This window comes from Malaya genurostris, chromosome 1 (genome assembly GCF_030247185.1).
Source record: "Malaya genurostris strain Urasoe2022 chromosome 1, Malgen_1.1, whole genome shotgun sequence".
Classification (NCBI taxonomy): domain Eukaryota; kingdom Metazoa; phylum Arthropoda; class Insecta; order Diptera; family Culicidae; genus Malaya; species Malaya genurostris.
In genome coordinates, this window is record NC_080570.1 from 11,397,461 (window position 1) to 11,420,153 (window position 22,693).

General features: G+C 41.0%; 1 protein-coding gene across 3 annotated transcripts in view; it reads right to left on the bottom strand.

Annotated features, from left to right (window-relative positions):
* Positions 1-22,693, bottom strand: part of LOC131432378 (ETS-like protein pointed) — a 351,236-nt gene that overhangs the window by 144,237 nt on the left and 184,306 nt on the right. The window contains exon 1 of one of the 3 annotated variants that reach the window (XM_058598624.1): positions 6,141-6,434. The exons of the other annotated variants lie outside the window; for them this stretch is intronic. The gene's annotated coding sequence lies outside the window, so the exon portion shown is untranslated. Of the gene's footprint in view, positions 1-6,140; positions 6,435-22,693 lie in introns of those variants that run through there. 3 annotated transcript variants of the gene reach the window in all.

Genomic DNA, 22,693 nt, shown 5'->3' on the forward strand with positions numbered 1-22,693 from the left:
GATGGTTTCGATGGTCCAAGGTATTCTTTTGACAGTGGCGGTGTGTGACGACGGACGGGGATGACAGGTGCGACATGTTCTCGCTGAGGACTAATTTAGTGTGTAAGTGTTTGTGTGTGTTCGTGTGGGAATTCTCCGTTTGTCTGATGTATGGTAATAGTAACAGCAAATGTCATCATCTAGAAGCGAACCATTCGCGGGCACGGCGAGGGTCATTCCAAGCGACCCGAGGTGAATTAGTGAATTAAAGAGACCGGTGATGGTCCACCGCGGATCGTGGCGGGGAGAAGAAGCGTATTAGAAGATGATTATTATCAACAACGCGAAGTCGCGACGGCACTGCCGTGTGACTTTTTGTTCTTGTTTTTCTTAGCGGGCGAGTGTTTTTTCTCAACGGGAACCTCCCGAAACAATGGCTGCCGCCGCGCGAGATTACAGTCATCAACGCCTTGGTTGATGAATTTTAGTGTGACGCTGGCGGGGTTTAATTGCTCATGAGAATCGTTCTGAAAATATGGTTGACGGACGGAGGTTGTACTGGAAAATTAAAAACAAAAGAGCAGCAGGCGATGATCTTGACAGTTTTGGAGAAGGTCATTTTTTACCGCGCGCGAGGAGCTGTCAACTTTGCAACTGGCATCACTTCACGCGATGTGCTCGGACAAACCACGCTTATCTCCGGCACACACGATAACGATAACGGTCCTGTTGCTGGTCCTGGACCGATTCTGGTTGCGGTGTGTGTGTGTGGAGGCGTTCGCTTATCGCTTCGCCTGGACTCCCTGGTGGTCCTCCACCGTCTTGAAATCCATCGAGAAAGTACGAATATGCTCATTGCTGTGTATGTTTTTTTTATCACTAAGCCAGGCACTGCCACGCCTTGCGCGAGACCCGGCCCCAGTCCCGGGATCTGCGATGTGATCGTGAGTGGACACGAAACTGAACTATTGCAGCATTTATTTGTTTATTTATGCGTGTTTTTCTGTTCTGTTTTGATGACCGCAGCAGCTGCTGCACCGTACCCAAACCGTCTGCCACTGACTCTGATCTCCCGACGCGACCAAAAGCGATATAAATTGACTGGAATTGGATGACAATTGGAGTAAATGAAATGTTAATTTAATAATTTATGTTAATTAAGTGGGTTTTTTTAGTTAGTCCGAGTCCGTCAATACCAACGGTGTCTCTGTCAATAGATGGCGAGTTTGACAGTTGCGTGAAAGTTGCCTGCCTACTGAGATGACCATCTGGGCGCGCGCCCGCCCGCTCTCTCTCTCTCTCTCTCTCTCTCTCTCTCTCTCTCTCTCTCTCTCTCTCTCTCTCTCTCTCGGACACCATCAACCACAATTGAGCTAATCTAATGTGATTAACGATTTATTTACTTAACGTTCACACCCCTAATGTGATCGAAAACTAAAAATGGAAAACAAAACCTAAAATAAATACGCAGAGTCAAAAAAAAGAGCAACCGAAACTGAAGGGAAAGTTTCAGTCCGACACATTACGCGTCATTATCGTGACAGAACCTCGTCACTTGTTGTTGTTGCACCAGCAGGGTAAACACTTAATAGTAATTTATTCCTACAGTAATAATCAGCCACGATGACCGACCGACCGACCGACCGTGTGGTGGTGGCGTCTAGGGTTCTAGAAAATCCCCCCTCCACGGGTTTTGAAATCGTGAAAACAACGACGAAAACAGAAAAACTAATGACATGATAATGATATGCGCGCAACTAGCGAAACTTGCTTTCGACTTGCCTGGTTTTCAATGCTTTGGCAATCGTTCCAGGAATTATCATCCTATCACACTTGACAACAAGGGTTCGGCAAAATGCAAAACAATTGCCGAAACATTCCCGTGTCTGATTGCCGTTTTTTTTTTGTTGCGGTGAAAACGTGGCACAGAACCTCTGAAAATCATGGCATGCTGTGAATGGTGGTTGTTTGAAAATTGCACTCGAAACTTCGTTTAATCATTTAATTTCGGTACAAACTCTCTGCGATGGCATCAACTGAGTTGGCAAGTCATCCGGAAAATTTGAGTCTCTCAGACATTTGGTTTTGATTTGCCAAAAGGCAATAATTGATTCCGGCTCGGAAGATTTGTTGGATTGGAAGAATTACCCGGCTTTGCTCGGAAATGTTTCGTGAGTGCAAAGCCGTAATAAGATTGAACAATACTTCGTAAATGTCTGTTATTTGTTCTATTATTTTACCTATTTTCGGATGGCGATAAACACATTTCAGAAAACAATCCGATTATTTAAACAGGGCGTCTTTGATTTATATTTGTTCCATTACTTAAAACATCCACTTCCTTGCTACCTAAAAGTACATGCGAAACTATAAAACACTTGAAAGTATAGAAATTGAACAATGTATTTTACAAGCAGCTTAGAGGCTCGTTCGATTGCGTTCAAGTGTGGTTCTTCAAGTGTTATTTAAAAAACGCTATTAAAGACTGTCTCAGAAAGTATGGACTCATGTTTTTTATTCTTCTGATTTTTTAGATGTTGACATTCAAAATGTTCGTATTTTCTTCGAAAGTATTGTTCTTTTGAACTTCCCTTTACTATCTTTCGAAATTTTCCTACTTTTTTAATATAGTTCAAAGCGAAACCGACCTTACACGCAAAAAACACCCAGTTTTCCTAAATAACAAAAGGATTAGTTAAAAAATAGTTGTTTCAAGCCGACACAGATAAAAATGTTTTGTAAATTTACATCTCTTTTGGAGCTGAAAATTCAACATAAAGCTACTCTACATTTTGTTACTTTTCCAAATACTTTTTAAAGAAAAATGAGGCGTTTAAAGACTGTCCCAGAAAGTATGGACGCAACCAAGAACCGCTGCCATTTCGCAATGGTTTAGAATCTGTCAATTTTTATGGCTGCGTCCTGTTGTTCACACTCTTCTCTAACCACTTGTGCAGTTGTTTATTCGTTTTCATTAGTTTGTTTCGAAATGCGTGGACTTTCAGCAGAACAACGTCGAAAAATTGTGTACAAATGGTGCACAGAATGCGGAGAAAGAGAGCAAAAATGGAAGGAGTAAGTGAAAAAGCCGTGCGAAATGCAATCAGGGAGTTCGGTGAGGATAACACCTTTGAGGATAAACCGAAAACGGGTCGAAAAAAGGTCATGCTAACCCTCAGTTGGATACTGAAGGCGTTCGAGCAAAAGAAGAAGGTTTCAGTTCGGGATGTGGCCAAAAAAGTGGGCACTTCGAAATCAGAAACAACCAAAACGTAGTCCGAAACAAGAAGCATCGATCAGGCCGAGGGTTCGAAAACTGTACAATACGATTCTTGCTGGAAATTTGAACTGCATAATTATGAACGACGAAACCTACGTGAAACTCGATTCCAAATCCTTGCCGGGACCACAAAATTATACGGTGCGAGTAGGGCAAGTGTTAAACCAGTCCGAGACATCGATTGAAGTCGAAAAATTTGGTAAAGAAATCTATGGTCTGGCAAGCAGTTTGTAGCTGCGGTAAGATTTCGAAACCCTTCATCACCACTGCTTCAATGAACAGCGAAATATACATCAAGGAATGTTTACAAAAAAGACTTCTACCACTTCTGGCCAGATCTTGCTTCTTGCCACTACTCGAAATCAACGGTAGAATGGTATACTACCAAAAATGTCACTTTCGTCCCAAAAGACATGAATCCACCAAATTGCCCACAACTTCGACCAATTGAGGAATTTTGGGCATTAACGAAGGCACATCTTGGGAAACATGTCTCGGCAGCCGAAACCATTCAACAGTTCGAAAAAGATTGGAAAAAAGTGTCAAAACTTGTCGCCAAGAAGTCTGTACGGAATTTAATGAGGAACGTTCGCAAGAAGGTGCGTTAGCAAGTCTACAATGGCTAAGTAGCAAATGTTGAGAATAATATTCAGTTGTTGTAGTCTAATATTATCAGTATATCGAATAAAATTTGAATATCCAACACTCGTGAATTATTTACAGCGAAATTCAAGTGCGTCCATACTTTCTGGGACAGTCTTTAGATTCTGATATCAGTTCCAGATTTCGGTTTGCAAAACCCAGCTTACAATCAAGTTCTGATATTCGGTTTCAGTACCAAAATTCTGGAACTCGATTCTGGCCTTGGATTCTGAACGAGGAACTAAATTTAGCTTATGAAATCAGTACCTTTTTCTCAGAGCTCAAGTATCGACCAAGTGTCTACTGTTTTGTCTTATCGAAAGGAATTCGACTATCATTAAGCCGAAAGTAAAAGAAACTATTTATGGATTTGAGGTGATGCTCAAATGAATAAAATGGCCACTAAGCTCGATTAAAGCTAGTGCGAGGCGAATATGGGGAAAAAACGCTACCGGAGTAGTTTCCATATTTTAACAAATGGATTTAAAAAATTGGGCTATTAGTACCAAAAGTCATTTCATAATTGGAATTGTGTCAGCAGATCACTCTAACTTATGGTTTTTACATTTAGTTAGTTATTTATCTATTTAGGAGCAAGGGAAAAGCCCAGTGGGGCTGAGATTTCTCCTTCTCCATCAGGCATAAAACCTTCTCATCTTTGGTACCAAGCAAAGCAAAGCCTTGGTATTACATTCCTGTAGTGGAATTTGACCTTCTGTTTCAACAGACTTCGCAGCCGATTCAGAGTGTACAGAACCATTGCATGGCTGGTGCTACGATTCTACTGACACTACGAATCCTTCCAGGTCGGGGCTCGATCTTTGGTACCAACAGATTACATTTATCGTAAACTAATCTATCTTACTATCTTCTGTAAATATCTATAATTTAACCCTCGATTCATAAGGAAAGCTGGATGGCGACACATTTTGAAAATAAGTTTTTTACAGTGTTGCGGGACAAATGAACGGGGAACGTGCTACTTGAGCCAATTAGTTCTGGTTGTTCTAGCACAAGGGATTCTGAAGAAAGAGTTTAACCGCAAGTTACGACGATGGATATTAAAGCTTAGCTGCTGAAGAAGATCCACGCAATCAATTCGAGATTGGATCAAATCCGCAATAAAAAAAACGGCTTCGAAAGTATCCCGGTGAACTGATAACAAATCAAAGTTGATGAGCCTACAACGATTTTCGTAGCTTGGAAGGTTGGCTGCGCAAAGCAAAACGGACGAATTTTCGCTGAACAGCTTTTATTCGCGCAGCTTATCGGTTTGATAATATGGTGCCCAAACAACGACTAAAACGGACTAAAGCGCAATGAAGCGATTTCAGGAAATGCGAAACATAAGTTTTAGCATCTTAGAAGCTTTAGATAGAGTACACCCAACATGATCTTTGAAATTGAGCTTAGAATCTACCAACACTCCTAAATCCTTGTTTGATGAAACCCGCTTCAAGACCGTTGTCGAAATAGAGTAGTCATACGTGATCGTGTTTCCGTTTGCGAGAGAAAGAGACGACGGAACATTTTGAGGCGTTTAGTAGTACCATCCAGTTAACGTTGCTCCTGAGTTTGTAAGAAAGCGGGATCTTCAAAATCCTGGATGAGATGGAACAATTTGAAATCATCGGTAAATGATAGCTTCATGCATTCCAACGATAAATTCAAGTCGTTGAGGTATAATAAGAATATGAACGGTCCCAGATGGCTTCCTTGTGGAATTCCGAAACGAACGAAAGACGGTATACCATCGGGGCCAGCGTTAGCGGATGGTTTAAGTTTAAGACACGCGTTTTCGACGATAACAACGCCCGTGCGTTAAGTCCATAAAAGATGGGGTAATGTGCGATGGATAATTAAAATTGAATCGGTTTCCCTTTTTGGCTACACCTTTGGAATATCCATCCAGGTCTGGTGGTCTGGTGGTCTGGGTCTGGAACTGGCCGACGCGAGCAAATAATAAATAAAAAACAACTCGAAGTAAAGAAAAAAAAAGTGGTTGCTCGGCTAAGTAAACTCCGCGTACGCGATCATAATCGATGCAATTAGCAATTAGCATAAAGTTCTAATTATAGAACCTGTTGCCCACTTCTCGCACTTCCATCCATCTGTGGCGGAACGTGGTTGGAATTCCTGTTGGTCACTTTGCCACCACCCCACAAACTATGCAATTACACCATTCTAGTACCACTTTCCACAAGGATCATCATTGAACAGGAAAAAAAAACTTCGTTACGCAATCGCGTCGTTCTCCGCACACATACACACACAGAGAATTCACGATTCGTCGCCGTGAATCAATCGAAAATGATGAAATGTCACTTCGCGTCGCAATGATCGTGATTTTCACTGACCCGAAATGAAGAAAAAAAAAACACTGTACTGGTAACGATTCACTTATCCGCGCGCGCACACACGACAGAAGAAAAAAAACAGAAACAACCGCAGCGCACAACACCGACCAATGTATTCTTGAACACTGAAAACACCAAACTTTACCAAGAACGAACAAAAGTGAATGAAAAATTTAATATTTACGTTTTTTTTCACACACGTTCGTTTTTTTTCAGCTCACTTCTTCGGTACTCGAATTCGCATGCACAACACATCCAGTGTGTCGGTGTCGGTGTCGGTGTGCGAGAGAGTGCGGTGGCGGTGGACGATCCGCGCTAGCAGCTCGTGATCATGCCGTCCCTTTTCTGCCCGCGCAGTTGTCAAACCGAATGCAAAAACATCGCACCTCGACTGGTGCGACTATGTTTTTCGGTTTTGCTCGCTCACTCACTCGCGCAAGGACTGGGGATTTGTCTTACTGGTCTACCGAGAGATCGTAGTAGGCTCGCTCGCCGAACGAACGACCGACCGACCGATTTACAGACTGACTGCACCACTCTCACGGCTAACGTTCGTCTATGGACTGGCTGGTGATCGCCAACAAACAGTCGACTGCCAGTGCTCTACCAGCGGCAGCCAAACATATCTTGCAGAGCAGCATACTTCCAACTACGTTACGTGTGCAAGGGAAAATGAGAGAGCACGATACTAGGCCAGCATAGCATGCGCACCACCGAGTGGAGAGTGAGCGGAAACGACATCGACATTTCTTTCGTTCTTCCTGGCCTTTGCCGTCGTTCGTTCGTCGTTGAGAAACCTGTGAGCTGTGTGCGATGCAATGCGATGCGATGCGATGCTGGCCGGTGCCAATCAGGGTTGCCACACAGGTACGAATTTTGACGGAAAGGTGCGGGTGTTCGAACAGGTTACGTACCATTTGTGCACAAATGTCATGTGGGGAGATTCTTGGTTCTAGCAGTATTTTTAATTAGAGAGGCGCGCGTTTCAACTCGGTAAACAATATCCGGTGATTTTAACTTCTATGAAATGTTACAACACACATTTCCGAACTTGATTTGCATATTTTGCGAAATGGCCGTCTGTTCCTACTTACAATTTATCGCTACTGATTGATGTTTCTTAAAAAAATCAGTTTTGTTTCATAAAAATGTACCAAACTAAAATATGTGTGTGTCTTACTTTACTTTAAATTTACCCTCTGAGAGTGAGTGAGTTTTTGATCGTGAATATCTCATGTTTTATTTAACGTATCAACATCCTTTTTTCTTCACGTCATCGAAGATATGATCAGCAATTTGTAATAGAATTTTCAGAAGTGTGAGATAACCACAAATATCCTGAAATTAATTTTTCTTATAGGTTTGATAAGCAAAGTTGACGTAGGTTACTCGTTCAGTTTAGAGCGGCATCCAGGTTCAGAATCAAATACCAGATTGTTTTTGTCATTTCCAGAATCCAGATCGTAAATATAGTCCCTCGACTAGAATCGAGCTCCAGAATTCTGGAACAGAAACTGAATTTCAAAACTTGATTCGAAGCTTGGAGTTCATAACCGAAATCTGAAACTGAGAGCAGGATCTTGATTGTAGACCTAGACTTTGAAACTTAATTTCGAAATTGAGTTCTGGACTTGACTCTGAATTTTAAAAACTGAATTCTGCAACTGAAGTTGAGGTTTAGACCAGATCTCAGTTCCAAAATTTCTGCCCGAAATTCAAACTTAGAATTGGTTTTCGTAATTCTGAGACTGAGTTCTGAACCTGAAGTTCTGGAACTTCAGGTCAAAATTCCGCACCAGAATTCAGGTTCATAATTCAGTTATATTTTCAGATTTCAGTTCGTTTCAACAGGCATTCCAGAATTCAGTTCCAGGTTAGGAAGAACTATATAGAATTTGTGAATCCAAAATTTAGCACAAAAATTCTAAGTGTCACTGAATTCAGGAACGAGATTCTGAAGATTTTTGAACTAAAACTGAATTTCGCAACCAAATTATGGATTCGAATTTGAAAACTTAATCCTGGATCGGAATTCTGTAACTAAAATTCTGCTACAGATCAGAATCCAGGTTCAGAGTTCGAATTCATTTTGCGAAGCTTAGTTCCAGAACACAGTTCCAGTGAACAGTTCGATAATCCAGATCCAGAACTCAGTTCTAGAATTCAGTTCCCAAATTCAGGTTCAGAATTCAGTTCCCGAGTCTAGCATGAAAATTGAGTTTCAGTATTTAGTTCTAGCATTCGGCTCCGACATTCACAGCCTGGAGTTTGGAACAGAAATTTGAAACTGAGAGCAGGATCTTGATTGTAGGCCTAGACTTTGAAATTCAATTCTGGACTTGGATCTGAATTTTAAAAACTGAATTCTGCAACTGAAATTGAGGTTTAGACCAGATCTCAGTTCCAAAATTTCCGCCCGAAATTCAAATTTAGAATTGGTTTTCGGAATTCTGAACCTGAATTTCTGGAATTTCAGGTCCAAATTCCGCATTAGAATTCAGATTCATAATTCAGTTGTATTTTCAGATTTCAGTTCGGTTTTTAAAGGTATTCCAGAATCCAGTTCAAGGTTAGAAGGTTAGGTAATATAGAATTTTGGGATCCAAAATTTAGCACCAAAATTCTAAAAGTGTCACTGAATTCAGGAACGAGATTCTGAAGATTTTTGAACTAAAACTGAATTTCTGAACCAAATTATGGATTCGAATTTAAAAACTGAATCCTGGACCGGAGTTCTGTAACTGAAATTCAGCTATAGTCCAAAATCCAGGTCCAGAGCTCGAACTCATATTCGAAACTTCCAGTTCCAGAACACAGCTTTAGTGATCAGTTCAATAATCCAGATCTAGAACTCAGTTCTAGAATTCAGTTCCCAAATTCAGGTTCAAAATTCAGTTCCCGAGTCTAGCGTTAAAATTGAGTTTCAGTATTTAGTTCTAGCATTCGGCTCCGACATTCACAACCTGGAGTTTGGAACAGAAATTTGAAACTGAGAGCAGGATCTTGATTGTAGGCCTATACTTTGAAATTAAATTTCGAAATTGAATTCTGGACTTGGGTCTGAATTTTGAAAACTGAATTCTGCAACTGAAATCTCAGTTTTTCAGTTCCAAAATTTCCGCCCGAAATTCAAATTTAGGATTGGTTTGCGGAATTCTGAACCTAAAGTTCTGGAACTTCTGGTTAAAATTCAGATTCATAATTCTGTTGTATTTCCAGATTTCAGTTCCATAAGGTATTCCAGGATCCGGGCTCAGAATTCAGTACCAGATTAAGAAGAACTATATAGAGTTTTATGATCCTAAATTTAGCATAAAAAATTCTATAAGTGTCACTGAATTCAGGAACAAGATTCGGAGCCAAAATTATGGATTCGAATTCGAAAACTGAATCCTGGACAAAAGTTCTGTAACTAAAGTTCAGCTACAGACCAGAATCCAGCTCCAGAGTTCGAAACTCAGTTCCAGAACACAGTTTCAGTGATCAGTTCAATAATTCAGACGCAGAGCTCAGTTCTAGAATTCAGCTTCAAAATTCAGTTCCAGAGTCTAAGATCAAAATTGACTTTCAGAATTTAGCTCTAGCATTCGGCACCGAAATTCAGTTCCAGAATTCATCTGAACCGTTTCGCATATTCCACAACATTCTAGAAATCACTCATACGATTGAATTTTCGGATTCGGAAGTACTGGAAATTTGATCTTACAACTTGATCTATGATCCAATAATAGCATTCAAACGAACATAAGCTTGTTAAAATCGGTTCATGAATGCTTCCGAACATCAACAGTCGGGCGAATTGTACAAACTTACATTTCCAGACTTGTAACAGTGCATCTATGGTAAAGTAAGAGTTATTTACATCAAGACGGCGAGGCAAAAAAGCACACGGTGTGAATAAAATTTATACTGGCTTTAGTATTGCGATTAAAGAAACGATCAAAAATGGTTTTTTGCGATCGATTTTTGGTCCTTAAAAGAATGTTTTTAATACTAAACATTCAAATTTTCTGCCGCTAAATATTGTTGAAGAAAATTGTTAGGCCACCAAGACTGCAATGAAATCTACAAGAAGACGGCTTCCTGGGAATGCATATTATACGGATAATGGAAGAAGAAACGTGGCAGAGACTTTTAGTTACATAAAGCAATATAAATTCGCTAAGAAAAAAATCGTGTAGCAGGCCATCCGTTCCTGTGACTCGAAGAGCGAACGTATACATACATTCGGCCGGAATCATCAACCAGAAAACTGATGAGCAGGAGTGTCAGAAAAAAACGTCTGTTGCTTTTCCTCAAGCAACACAATTGTACAGTTCTATTTTGGTCGAATTTGGTATCTTGCTATAAAGAGAAAAACGAACGTAAAGCGGTATCCCAGAACGAACAAAGTCCAGGTGGTGCCCAAGAACAGACCAGAGCTTAACCTAATAGAAAAAAAACATTGGGACATTGGTAGGCGGAACTTGAAGACGCCAGATAGTTGTCAACGAGATGCAGTATAAGCCGATTTGTGGCGCAAAAGTGATCTAGAAGTCGGTGTGAAACCTAACGAAAAACGTTGGACGAATGCCGTGGAAATTTATATTCGCTTGAAAGGAAATTTGAAAAACAATTTCTTCTACATTATGTATCAATCAAATGAAATTGAAACAGGTAAATGATTTTGTTTTACTTTAGCATGGCAGTCGGTTTAAACATGATGCGCAAAAAAACTGAAAAGTTCAATGAACTTCTTTGTTGTGTTAATAAAAATAAAAATTTCAAGCTCACGCAATCTCAAACTTCTTCAAGAACGATTTGTTTTAGTTTTATTAAAACGTTAAGACTTCTTGAGCTAGTTTTACATTTGATCAGTATTTCACGAGGAAAACAGGTTGGTAAAATTACATACGAATACAACTGTGGAATGAGAAATGCGCAAAAGTTACCGCAGAAATGGGACTCGATCCCGTAGCTAGCTCCTATCCGGGGAAATTGTTTTGCAAATTGAATTACCTTGCATCTGCATGTGGAAACACATAAAACAGTCTAATTGACTAGCAGAATCGAGCAAGCTTTGCTGTACTCGGGCACCACAGCAGTCAATTGTAGTCCTATCTATATGACGATTTCGGCGCCATCCCAAAAACACAAATTTCGTAATCCCAGTTTAGAATTTTCGCTTCGCCGCCTTCAGTGACGGTTGTAAATTTGTAATACTTTCCCATGTGATTCCTAAATCAATAAAAGTATTAGAGGATCCAAACAACTTGTCAAAAAGCTGTCCCCATTGATATTGTTTACATTTCATTCGTAATTTTCTTGAAATTATCTACTTTGAGATATACGTAATTGAGCCAAATTCAAAATTTCACGAACAGCTCTAGAATTCCTAGGCATCCTTATGAGTCCGAAATTGGAATTTTAGTTTCCATGAGCATTTATTTCATTCGGATATATTGTAGAGATTCGATTTTGTTTTTAAATACCTCGGTTTTGTTTTGTAAGTTGTACCACTGGTAGAGTAGCCGTTAGATGATGTTCCACAAATTACTGCAGGATTCGTGCGGTTCCTTGAGAACTTTGTAGAAAACCATTCGTGATTTCGGATATCTTGTAGTTCAAATGATACCTAAAATTTGCGAAATAAAAATACACGAAAAACTAAATATTTTCTCATAATTACCTAACTAGTCCGAAATTTCAGTTGAAACACTTCACAATCGTTGCTTCTGGTTCCATGAAACTGTGAATTTATACGTCGATGATCTTTGATAAATCACGGAGCTAGTAAATGTATCCGCAGAGCCGCTGGCCAATGATCGTCAAATGATAATCTGATCTCCGAACGAGATTCATAAATGGCACAGTAGCCACACAAAGGTTATGCAGATTGTGAGTTAATGATAAATCGAATACAATAAAGCTAGTCTAGTTTGTACTGATTTGGTAGGAATTGGCTTCAGTGCATGTTTGATTGTTCGAATGGTTGCATGACAAAAAAAAAACTCAACAGGAACTCACAGTTCCAATGCGGAATAACTCAAAGCTGACACTAGTATTTTATTTCAAATTTGAAACTGAAGTGTTATTTAGATCAGATTTAGACTCAAAATCAACAAGTTTGGTGTCAGTGATGATTAGAACAAAGCGGAAGATAAAATCCAATGGAAATAGGAAATTCGATAACACTCTACTGCTTGAGATTACAAAGTTTATGATGTGAGGATGCCGGATTTTACAACTGTCATAAATGATGCGCCTAGAACTGAAACGCTTCTGAGCATGCCAGCAAGCTGTCAATGGAAACACTGCCGGTCGATCGTAACCTTGGATACGAAAATAACAGAATAAATAATTGGTCTACAGTAGCAGCAGTAGCAGTGATTCAGGTTCTACTTATAGCCAGTTTTATTCAAAATCATCTACTTCTGTTGAAATAAAAATGTCAATTTCTACCCGAAAAATACGGACACATTTCCGAAGCGACGAGCTGGAACACACCTTGTAATTTTACCCGAAACGATAGAATACCCGAGTCCAAAACCAAAACCAGTATCTCTCTATCTCTGCACCCACCAGCTAGAAATCCTTTTGCAGAAAGCCATACATGTTTTTTTTTGTTCCTTTAGAAAATGTGTTCATAACTTCCGGTCGTTCTGCCTGTGTCTCGTTTCTCCCAGACCCACCCGCCGTGTGCTCCGTCCGTCCGTCCGTGCCTGCCAGGCCAGGGTCTTTCAATAGCAGCTCTTTCTTCTACACAATTTATGAATGAATCAACAGAATGACGAAGTAGAGGAAGGAAAATTAAAATTCATTTATCGAAACAACTATCAATGATGCATTTTATCATAGCTCTTTTCCGCCTGCTGCTTCTTGGCTTCCACCACCCCCGTGTCGTCGTCGGACTCCTCGCATGATGATGATCCGGCTAGAAAACAGACAACATATACTTACGGCGATTGCCCTCTCTCTCCGGTTAATGGCGACCCTCCTCGTAGCGATGCTTTGCACACCACATCATTTATCTTAATTCTTGTTCTAATGTATTTTCCTCTTCTAATCACAGCCTCTCTAGCTGTGCGATTCATAAAGTAAACTGTTCTCTTTTCCGTTTGCCCTCTCGGTATCTGCAACTTATCGTTTAACCGTCAGAAGTTTTTTTTTTCGCGAACCCTAAACTAAATCGCAGCCTACTACTGTTCGGTGTGTTGGCAGAGATCGACGGAAGGGAAAACATTCGCTTCTCCATACAAATCGTCGTGATTGCTGTAGCTCTCGGATCAGATGATCGGCTTCTGCACTGCCAAGACACAGGAAGAGACAAGCACTTGGCCAGAGCCCCGTGCACCAAAACGACAACGACGATGACGACGAAGACGACGACGACGACAGCAACCACGAAGAGAAAGAAGAAATTCATTCATCAGCTCGAGTTTCATTCATGAAAACCAACCTTCGCCCTGCACCCTGCCATCCTCCGCACCGGAGGCTATCTGCTCGTAGTAAAATTTGTAGTAAGTGGTCTTCTTTTGCCTCCTTTCTTTTGCCTTCAACGTTGTCATCGCCGCCGCCGCAGTCGTCGTCTTCATCGACGAGGGTTTTGCCGTTTTAGCAGTGATTCTCTCCGTCCGCTTTTTGTGTCCTCATTTTTCGATCCCCCCGTGCAGGCTGGCTCTGATACTCGTACGGTTCAAGCTCCAATTCAACGAAAAACCCTGTGACTATCTCTCGGGTTTCGAGAACAGGGCCCCTGGCATCGACGGATCGAGTGATTGCCTTATCCGAGTGTTTCATGCGATGTTTTGCTTCCTCTTGGGTCGATTTTTTTTTGTTTATTTTTTCCTGCTTCAAATTTTTCAGGGTCATTACTCGAGCAGGTGGCCTAGCAGCAGCAGTGACTTTTTCAGTTATTAGGACCTGGGATAGCCTTGCAATCCAGAGCTCATTCCATCCACCAACACCATCAAGTTGGCCATGGCTTTAAATTTCACTGGTAGAAAAAAAAAACCGAAACGGATCAGGGCTCATTTTTTAATAGGGTTTTGTACATTATTGGTGGCAATGAAAGTACATTTAAAATATAATTATCTGATCAAGGATTGACGTAGGAAGTATGGAAATTGATTTCGACCGGATGTCACTTATTTTTTTACGAATTTTTTCGTTCCAAAACACTGTGTTTTTGGTGGAAAATTTTCTGCTGCTTTTGAACTCTCATGAAAAAGAAAACGGCGTGAGTTGACCATCAATGTCAATTTCCCTCTCTGAGCAGCCTAGATAGCCGTGTAGTGTCGGTAGCGGTTTCCCAACTGGCTAAGAATAACGCTACGGTCCACCTGTACCGGTGGTATAAGTCCACCAAACAGGTAAGCCGTGTGGCATCCGGCGGAATTATTTTTTACCAAGAATTGATCCACTGGTTTCCTGTTCCATGTCGTAAAAGGCCACAAAAATAGGAACTCCTAAGTCAAGGTGTATTTCCGTGCCGATGGCTGAATGGCTGCAGGAGGTTAAACAATGCAGTCGTGAACGGAATATCTTGGGATTTTCCCTTACTGTGTTAAGCGAAGCTCTGGCACAGTGGACGACTTCTTTCTTCGCAACTCGTGGGATTTTAATGATTAAAACATTTAAAAAAATCCTTACATGGTTCGCTATAGGCGATTATAAGCCAATATATTTGGTTTCTTGTAGTTGTTGTACGGTAAGTGCTGGAGGTGGAGTGTTTGTTACTTTAATTGATAATGGTTAGAGTAGCACAAATCAATCTCCAGCATAAACGTACAGCAACTATGAATCTATCCAGACTTCTGCAAGAAGGTAAAGCTTCTTTAGCTTTGGTTCAAGAACCATATTTCCAAAAGGGAAACTTCTACGTTGGAAAATTGTTAAACCCAGTCTTTGTTGCCTTTAACAAGACCGGAATGACTAATCCACGTGAAATGCCTCGAGCATGCATACTTGCAAATAGTGCTCTCGATGTCTCTCTCATATCGGAGCTCACAACTCGGGATATTTGTGCTGTCACAGTTGGTATGACTACTGATGGCATAGACAGGAAATATGTCTATTGTTCGGCATATTTGCCGCATAACCAACCTTCGCCAAGCGATGACTTCAAAAAGGTTGTATCATACTGCTGCAAAAGTGATTTACCGCTTGTAATCGGCAGTGACATAAATGCTCACCATATCATTTGGGGCAGCACAGATATAAATTCGAGAGGCTCTGATATGATGGAATTTGTGAGCAGTACAAACCTGCACATAGTCAATGCAGGAAACCGTCCAACTTTTGCGAGATCTGGCAGAGAGGAGGTTTTGGACGTAACTCTCTGCTCTGATAGAATTGCGCATGAGTTGGTGAATTGGCTCGTCTCCGATGAGCTCGAACCTTCGTTGTCTGATCATAAGTACATATTCTTTGATCATTCAAACGTTAAATTTGATATTATCACATATCGTAATCCCAAATCTACAAACTGGGACCTCTATGAAGAGGGCTTGGCGACTAGATTTTACGGGTACCAACCAACAATTGAAACCCCAATTGATTTGGAAAATGTTGTCGACGAGACAAACTCACTCATAGTTGCAGCATATGAAGAGGCTTGTCCACTTCGTATTGTGCGAGCTACTAGAGGAACTCCTTGGTGGAATGCTGAACTTGCTAGACTAAGGAAACTATGCAGAAGAGCTTGGAACCACCGTCGCAGAAATGGGTCGGAGGCATTCGTGTTGGCTCGAAGGGCTTACAAAAATGCTCTTCGATCGTCTGAGCGAAGTGGTTGGAAAAGCCTCTGCACAAATGTCTCTAGTCTCAACGAGGCTAGCAGATTAAATAAGTTACTTTCGAAGTCTAAGGACTTTAATGTCAGTTTCTTAAGAACTTCAGATGGTGAACACTTGTCTGATGAAGGTGATGTACTTCACTATCTTTTTAACACTCACTTTCCAGGATGTATGGATCCATCACCGACAGCTCTTCCCGAGACTTTTTCAGGTAGTTACGATTCTTGGGCCCTTGCTCGAAGCGTTGTGACGATTGAATCGGTCAAATGGGCAGTTGAGAGTTTTGCTCCGTACAAGTCTCCTGGAAAGGATGGAGTTTTCCCAGTGTTACTGCAGAAAGGGTATGAACATTTCAAACATGTTTTGAAGAAAATACTTACTTTTAGTCTTGCGACAGGATATATTCCAAGAGCCTGGCAGGAAATAATTGTCAAATTTATTCCCAAAGGCGGCCGCGGCACTTATGAGGAAGCGAAGAGTTTCAGGCCTATCAGTCTAAGCTCATTTCTTCTTAAAACAGTGGAACGCATAGTCGATCACTATATCAGAGATGTTAGTTTGGGCCTGCATCCGCTACATGGAATGCAACATGCTTACCAGCGTGGAAAGTCCACTACAACCCTGTTACATGATGTTGTGTACAACATTGAAAAAGCTTTCTCACAAAAGCAATCTTGCTTGGGAGTTTTCCTAGATATTGAAGGTGCCTTTGATAACGTGTCTTTCAATTCAATTCTGGAAGCAGCCCGTGGTCATGGCATACCTTCAAGTATCACAAATTGGATACACGCAATGCTTAGCAATCGACTTCTTTGTTCATCGCTTCGGCAAGCAGAGATTAGAAAGCTAAGTGTCTGTGGGTGTCCTCAAGGTGGTGTACTATCCCCACTTTTATGGAACCTTGTCGCTGATGGTTTGTTAAGGAAACTTAATAACCTTGGATTTCCGACTTATGGTTTTGCCGACGATTATCATATATTGATGACCGGTATAAGCATTAACACTCTCTTTGATTTAATGCAGCAAGCCCTGCGATCTGTTGAACAATGGTGTTGTCAGGTTGGATTATCTGTAAATCCGGGCAAAACATCAATGGTGCTTTTCACTCATCGTAGGATAATCAGAGGAGCTCGTCCGTTGCAGTTCTTTGGTTCAGAGGTCACTGTGGTCGAACAAGTTAAATACGTCGGGGTTATTCTTGACTCAAAACTGAATTGGTCTGCTCACATTGACTTCAGAATTAAAAGAGCTTGCATGGCTTTCGGCCAATGTAGACGAGCTTTTGGAAAATCATGGGGACTCAAACCCAGATATATTAATTGGATCTACACAACTATTGTTAGACCAATTTTAGCATATGGATGTCTTGTATGGTGGCAGAAAGGAGAAGTCGCGACAGTTCAGTCAAAGCTAAATCATCTCCAAAGGATGGTCCTAATGGCGATGACAGGAGCATTCACGACAACTCCTACTGCTGCTCTAGAGGCGCTACTGTGCATTAAACCACTACATGTGTTCCTAAAACAAGAAGCATTATCTTGTGCATACCGTCTTAAGGTTACAGGGCTTTGGAACAGTAACCCATTAGATTATGCTACCAGCCACACTCGCTTGTGGTCTCAAATGGTTACGTGGGATGAGTATTTACTCGCTCCTAGTGACCTAACTCTCACATGCAGTTTTCCTTTCAAAACATTCAATGTGAGCTATCCTTTTCGTGAGGAATGGTTGTCTGGTTGTCTGGAACGACAACTTGATGAACACATAGTTTGTTATACGGACGGTTCTCTGTTGAATGGTCGTGCTGGTGCTGGTGTCTACTGTCGTGAAATGAGGCTGGAGCAGTCTCATTCACTTGGTAGATACTGTACTGTGTTTCAAGCAGAAATCTACGCGATTCTGTGTGGAGTACAATCGGCACTTCAGCAGAGGATCTGTGGTAAGCGAATTTATTTTTGTTCCGACAGTCAGGCAGCCTTAAAAGCACTCAGTTCGAATGACTCACGGTCGAATCTAGTGATCGCATGTCGAACTCAAATTGAAGACCTCAGCATTTCAAATGCTGTTTACTTCTTATGGGTACCCGGCCATTCTGGTATTACTGGAAATGAATGGGCTGATGAGTTGGCTAGAGCTGGTGCAACGAATGATTTCGTTGGTCCTGAACCAGCTTTACCACTTTCAACTAGTTGGATAAAGCACAAGATTCGTTCTTGGGCTGTATCCAAACATGCCAGCTACTGGCGCAGCTTGCAAACTTGCGCTCAGACAAAAGCATTTCTACCAGATTTAAATCTGAAAATGTCAAAGTGTCTACTGCATTTCTCCAAGCATCATTGCAGTATTCTGGTCAGAGCTTTGACTGGACATTGCAAACTCAATTATCACATGGCTACTATTCAACGTGCTGAGTATTATTCGTGTGATTTGTGTGAATGCGATTATGGTACTTCATATCATCTGATATGTAACTGTCCCGCATTGACGCAGCTACGTATCCGGGTTTTTGGTTCTCCATACATGGTTGAGTCTGTGTATGCGGAGCTAAAATTGAAGGATATTCTCTCGTTTCTTACCCAATGTGGTAAGGAGCTATAGTCAGAAGGGTTCATCGTTCTTCCTGGAGTGAATGAATCCCTTCTGTATTTACCTTAAATTGGGTTTAGCAGATTGTTTGGCATCTTTTAGGGGGTGCCGAATTTACTTCTGCTCGTACATACTGCGAATCGTTCTGCATTCTTCCGGGAGTGCAGAATGGTGTCGCTTTTGTAAGATCTTCAAATCCTCTCGGGAGTTGGAGGTTTTATTAACAGCGGACTGTTCGGGACCTCGTAGAGGTTCAGAATTTACTTCTGCTTCCACTAAATGTGATCCTCAGCAGATTGTTCGGCATCCCTTAGGGGTGCAGAATTTACTTCTGCTTTTATGTGTTTTTGTGTCGTCAATTTTTCCCATCCTCCTAGTCCAACCCTTACCATTTCCTTTCAATCCTTCCCTCTTATATATCGGGAAAATGATGCTAAAAACAAATTGATGGCAAGGCACAAATCTCCAAATATCAAGGGGAACGTGCCATTTGAGCCAATTTGTTCTGATTCCTGATTCCTGATTAATAGGGTTTTGTACATTATTGGTGGCAATGAAAGTACATTTAAAATATAATTATCTGATCAAGGATTGACGTAGGAAGTATGGAAATTGATTTCGACCGGATGTCACTTATTTTTTTACGAATTTTTTCGTTCCAAAACACTGTGTTTTTGGTGGAAAATTTTCTGCTGCTTTTGAACTCTCATGAAAAAGAAAACGGCGGTTTTCTTCTTCACCACTGTTTCTAGGTTTGCTTGTTAGATAATCTATAGTATTGCAGCTTATGACAGTGAAGCGTTGCTCAATTATGAACGGCAAACTTCTGTCCTCAAAACATTTCAATAAGTTGCTACACATTTTTTACCTACACTTTATCAATAGAAATGACAAGCGCTTGGCCTTGAGGCCCATGCACCAAAAACGACAAAAACGACGACAACAGCAACCACGAAGATAAAGAAGAAATTCATTCGTTTTTAAAGTTTGTTTTGTAATATGTTGATATCAAAAGATCAGGAGGTTTTATGCCTACTGGAGAGAAAGATTGTAAATTTCAGCTCCAGCGGGCTTTTCCCTGCCCCCAAATAAATATATAAATAAATAGACTCTTCTCTAATCGCTTCAGCAGAAGGGCATTTAGCCGATACGGCTTCCAGCGAAATGTCTTTCGACGGAACGGCTTATGATAAGAGGGCTTTGAACGAAATAATTTTCCTTGAAACAACTCTCGATGAAATTGCTTTTCTCGAATCAAAAGTCGCCAGAAACGGATACAGGCGAAACGGACCGTTTGGTAAAGTGATATTTAGCGAAATGTCATTCGACGAAACGACTACAGTTTATCAATAGACTCTAGGCTCTACAGCTTCATTAGTAGACTCTTCTCTAATCGCTTCAACAGAACGGCATCAATCGGAACGGCTACCAGCGAACGAAACATCTTTCGGTGGACTGGTTTACGAAATATCGTAGAAAGCCTTTTGGTGAAATATTTAGCGAAATATCGTTCGACGAAACGGGTCTAGACTTTATTGATAATCGCTCTAACCGCTTCTGCAGAAGGCACAAATCGAAACGGCTTTCAGCGAAAGGTCTTACGAAATGAAACGGCTTTCGGTGAAATGGCTTATGGTGAAACGGCTTTCGGTGAAATGGCTTTCGGTGAAATGGCTTATGACTTTTAACGAAATGGGTTGCCGTAAACTAAGTTTTCTTGAAACGACTATTGACGAAAAAATTGTCGAAAAATGTGAAAAAACGGCTTTCCTCGAACTTCAAACTGCCGCCGAAACGGATTCTCTTAGGATGCCTTTTGATGAAATATTTAGCGAAATGTCGTTCGACGAAACGGGTCTAGACTTTATTGATTATCGCTCTAATCGCTTCAGCAGAAGGCACAAATCGAAACGGCTTTCAGCGAAAGGTTTTACGAAATAAAACGGCTTTCGGTGAAATGGCTTATGGTGAAACGGCTTTTAACGAAATGGGTTTCCGTGGAATGCTTTTCCTCAAAATTGACAGAACAGATTTTCGCAGAATGGAAAAAAAACCGGCTACCTCGAACTTCCACTCGAACTGCCACCGAAACTGATTTTCGTAGAACGCCTTTTTGTGGAACAGCTTTAAGCGAAATGAATTTCGATGAATCCGCTTTCAGTGTAACGGCTTTCAGTGAACTGGAGTTCAACGAGACGGCTTTCCTCGAACTTCAAACTGCTGCCGAAACTGATTGTCGTAGAATGCCTTTTAGTGAAATAGCTTCAAACGACTTGACTTTCGGCGTAACGGCTTTCGACGAAACGGTTTTCGATTAAATGGCTTTCGGTGGGATGGTTTTCGATGAAATGGTTTATGGTTAAACGGCTTTCTGCGAAATGGCTTTTAACGAACTGCTTCCAGCCAAATCATTTCCGGAGCTATGGCTTCAAGCGAAACAACTTCTAGCAAAACGAATTTTGCGCAGAATGTCTTTTGATAAAATAATATTTAAAGACTATCCCAGAAAGTATGGACGCACTTTGATTTCTCTGTAAATAATTCACAACTCTTAGATATTCAAATTTTATTCGATATACTGATAATATTAGACTACAACAACAGAATATTATTCTCAATATTTGCTACTTAGCCATTGTAGACTAGCTGACGCACCTTCTTGCGAACGTTCCTCATTAAATTCCGTACAGACTTATTGGCAACAAGTTTTGACACTTTTTTCCTATCTTTTTCGAACTGTTGAATGGGCAATTTGGTGGATTCATGTCTTTTGGGACCATAGCGACATTTTTGGTAGTATACCGTTCTACCGTTGATTTCGAGTAGTGGCAAGAAGCAAGATCTGACCAGAAGACAACAGGATCCTTGTGGCTTCGAATGATGGGTAGAACTCGTTTTTGTAAACATTCCTTGATGTATATTTCGCTGTTCATTGAAGCAGTAGTGATGAAGGGTTTCGAAATCTTACCGCAGCTACAAATTGCTTGCCAGACCATAGCTTTCTTACCAAATTTTTCGACTTCAATCGATGTCTCGGACTGGTTTAACACTTGCCCTTCTCGCACCGTATAATATTGTGGTCCCGGCAAGGATTTGTAATCGAGTTTCACGTAGGTTTCGTCGTACATGATTATTCAGTTCAAATTTCCAGCAAGAATCGTATTGTACAGCTTTCGAACCCTCGGCCTGATCGATGCTTCTTGTTTCGAACTACGTTTTGATTGTTTCTGCTTCTTATAGGTTCGAAGATTCAAACGTTCTTTAGCACGAAGAACATTTGACTTCGAAGTGCCCACTTTTTTGGCCACATCCCGAACTATAACCTCCTTCGTTTGCTCGAACACCTTCAGTATACGTTTATCCAACTGAGGGTTAGCAGGACCTTTTTTTCGACCCGTTTTCGGTTTATCCTCACCGAACTTCCTGGTTGCATTTTGCACGGCTTTTTCACTTACTCCTTCCATTTTTGCTATCTTTCTCAGTGAGAGTCCGCGTTCTGTGCATCATTTGTACACAATTTTTCGACGTTGTTGTGCTGAAAGTCCACGCATTTCGAAACAAACTAATGAAAACAAATAAACAACTGCGCAAGTGGTTAGAGAAGAGTGTAAACAACAGGACGCAGTCATAAAAATTGACAGATTCTGAACCATTGCGAAATGGCAGTGGTTTTTGGTTGCGTCCATACTTTCTGGGACAGTCTTAACCGATTTCCAGCGGAATGACGTTCAGTGAAACGGCTTGCAGCGAAACGTCTGTCCATTTCGTTAAACGAATTTTTGTAGAATGCCTTTTGATGAAAAAGTTTCTAGCGAAATGACGTTACGATTCCCCATTCGTCTGGCCGTATTCCAAAGAGTGCTCATTGAGGTTTCTCTTGACAAACGCTCGACAAAATGTCTCCAATAGTTACATTTCTTGGCCCGAAGTATGCTCTTACACTTGGTTTCTAAAGTCAAGAATTTTTCAAAATTCTGAGGAGTTCCTCCTCTTCGTTTTAAAAACGTCTTGAAATAGTTGAGATCGGCAATCCAATTTGAAGTGTGTGTTGGTGGGTTGTTTGTGATAATGTT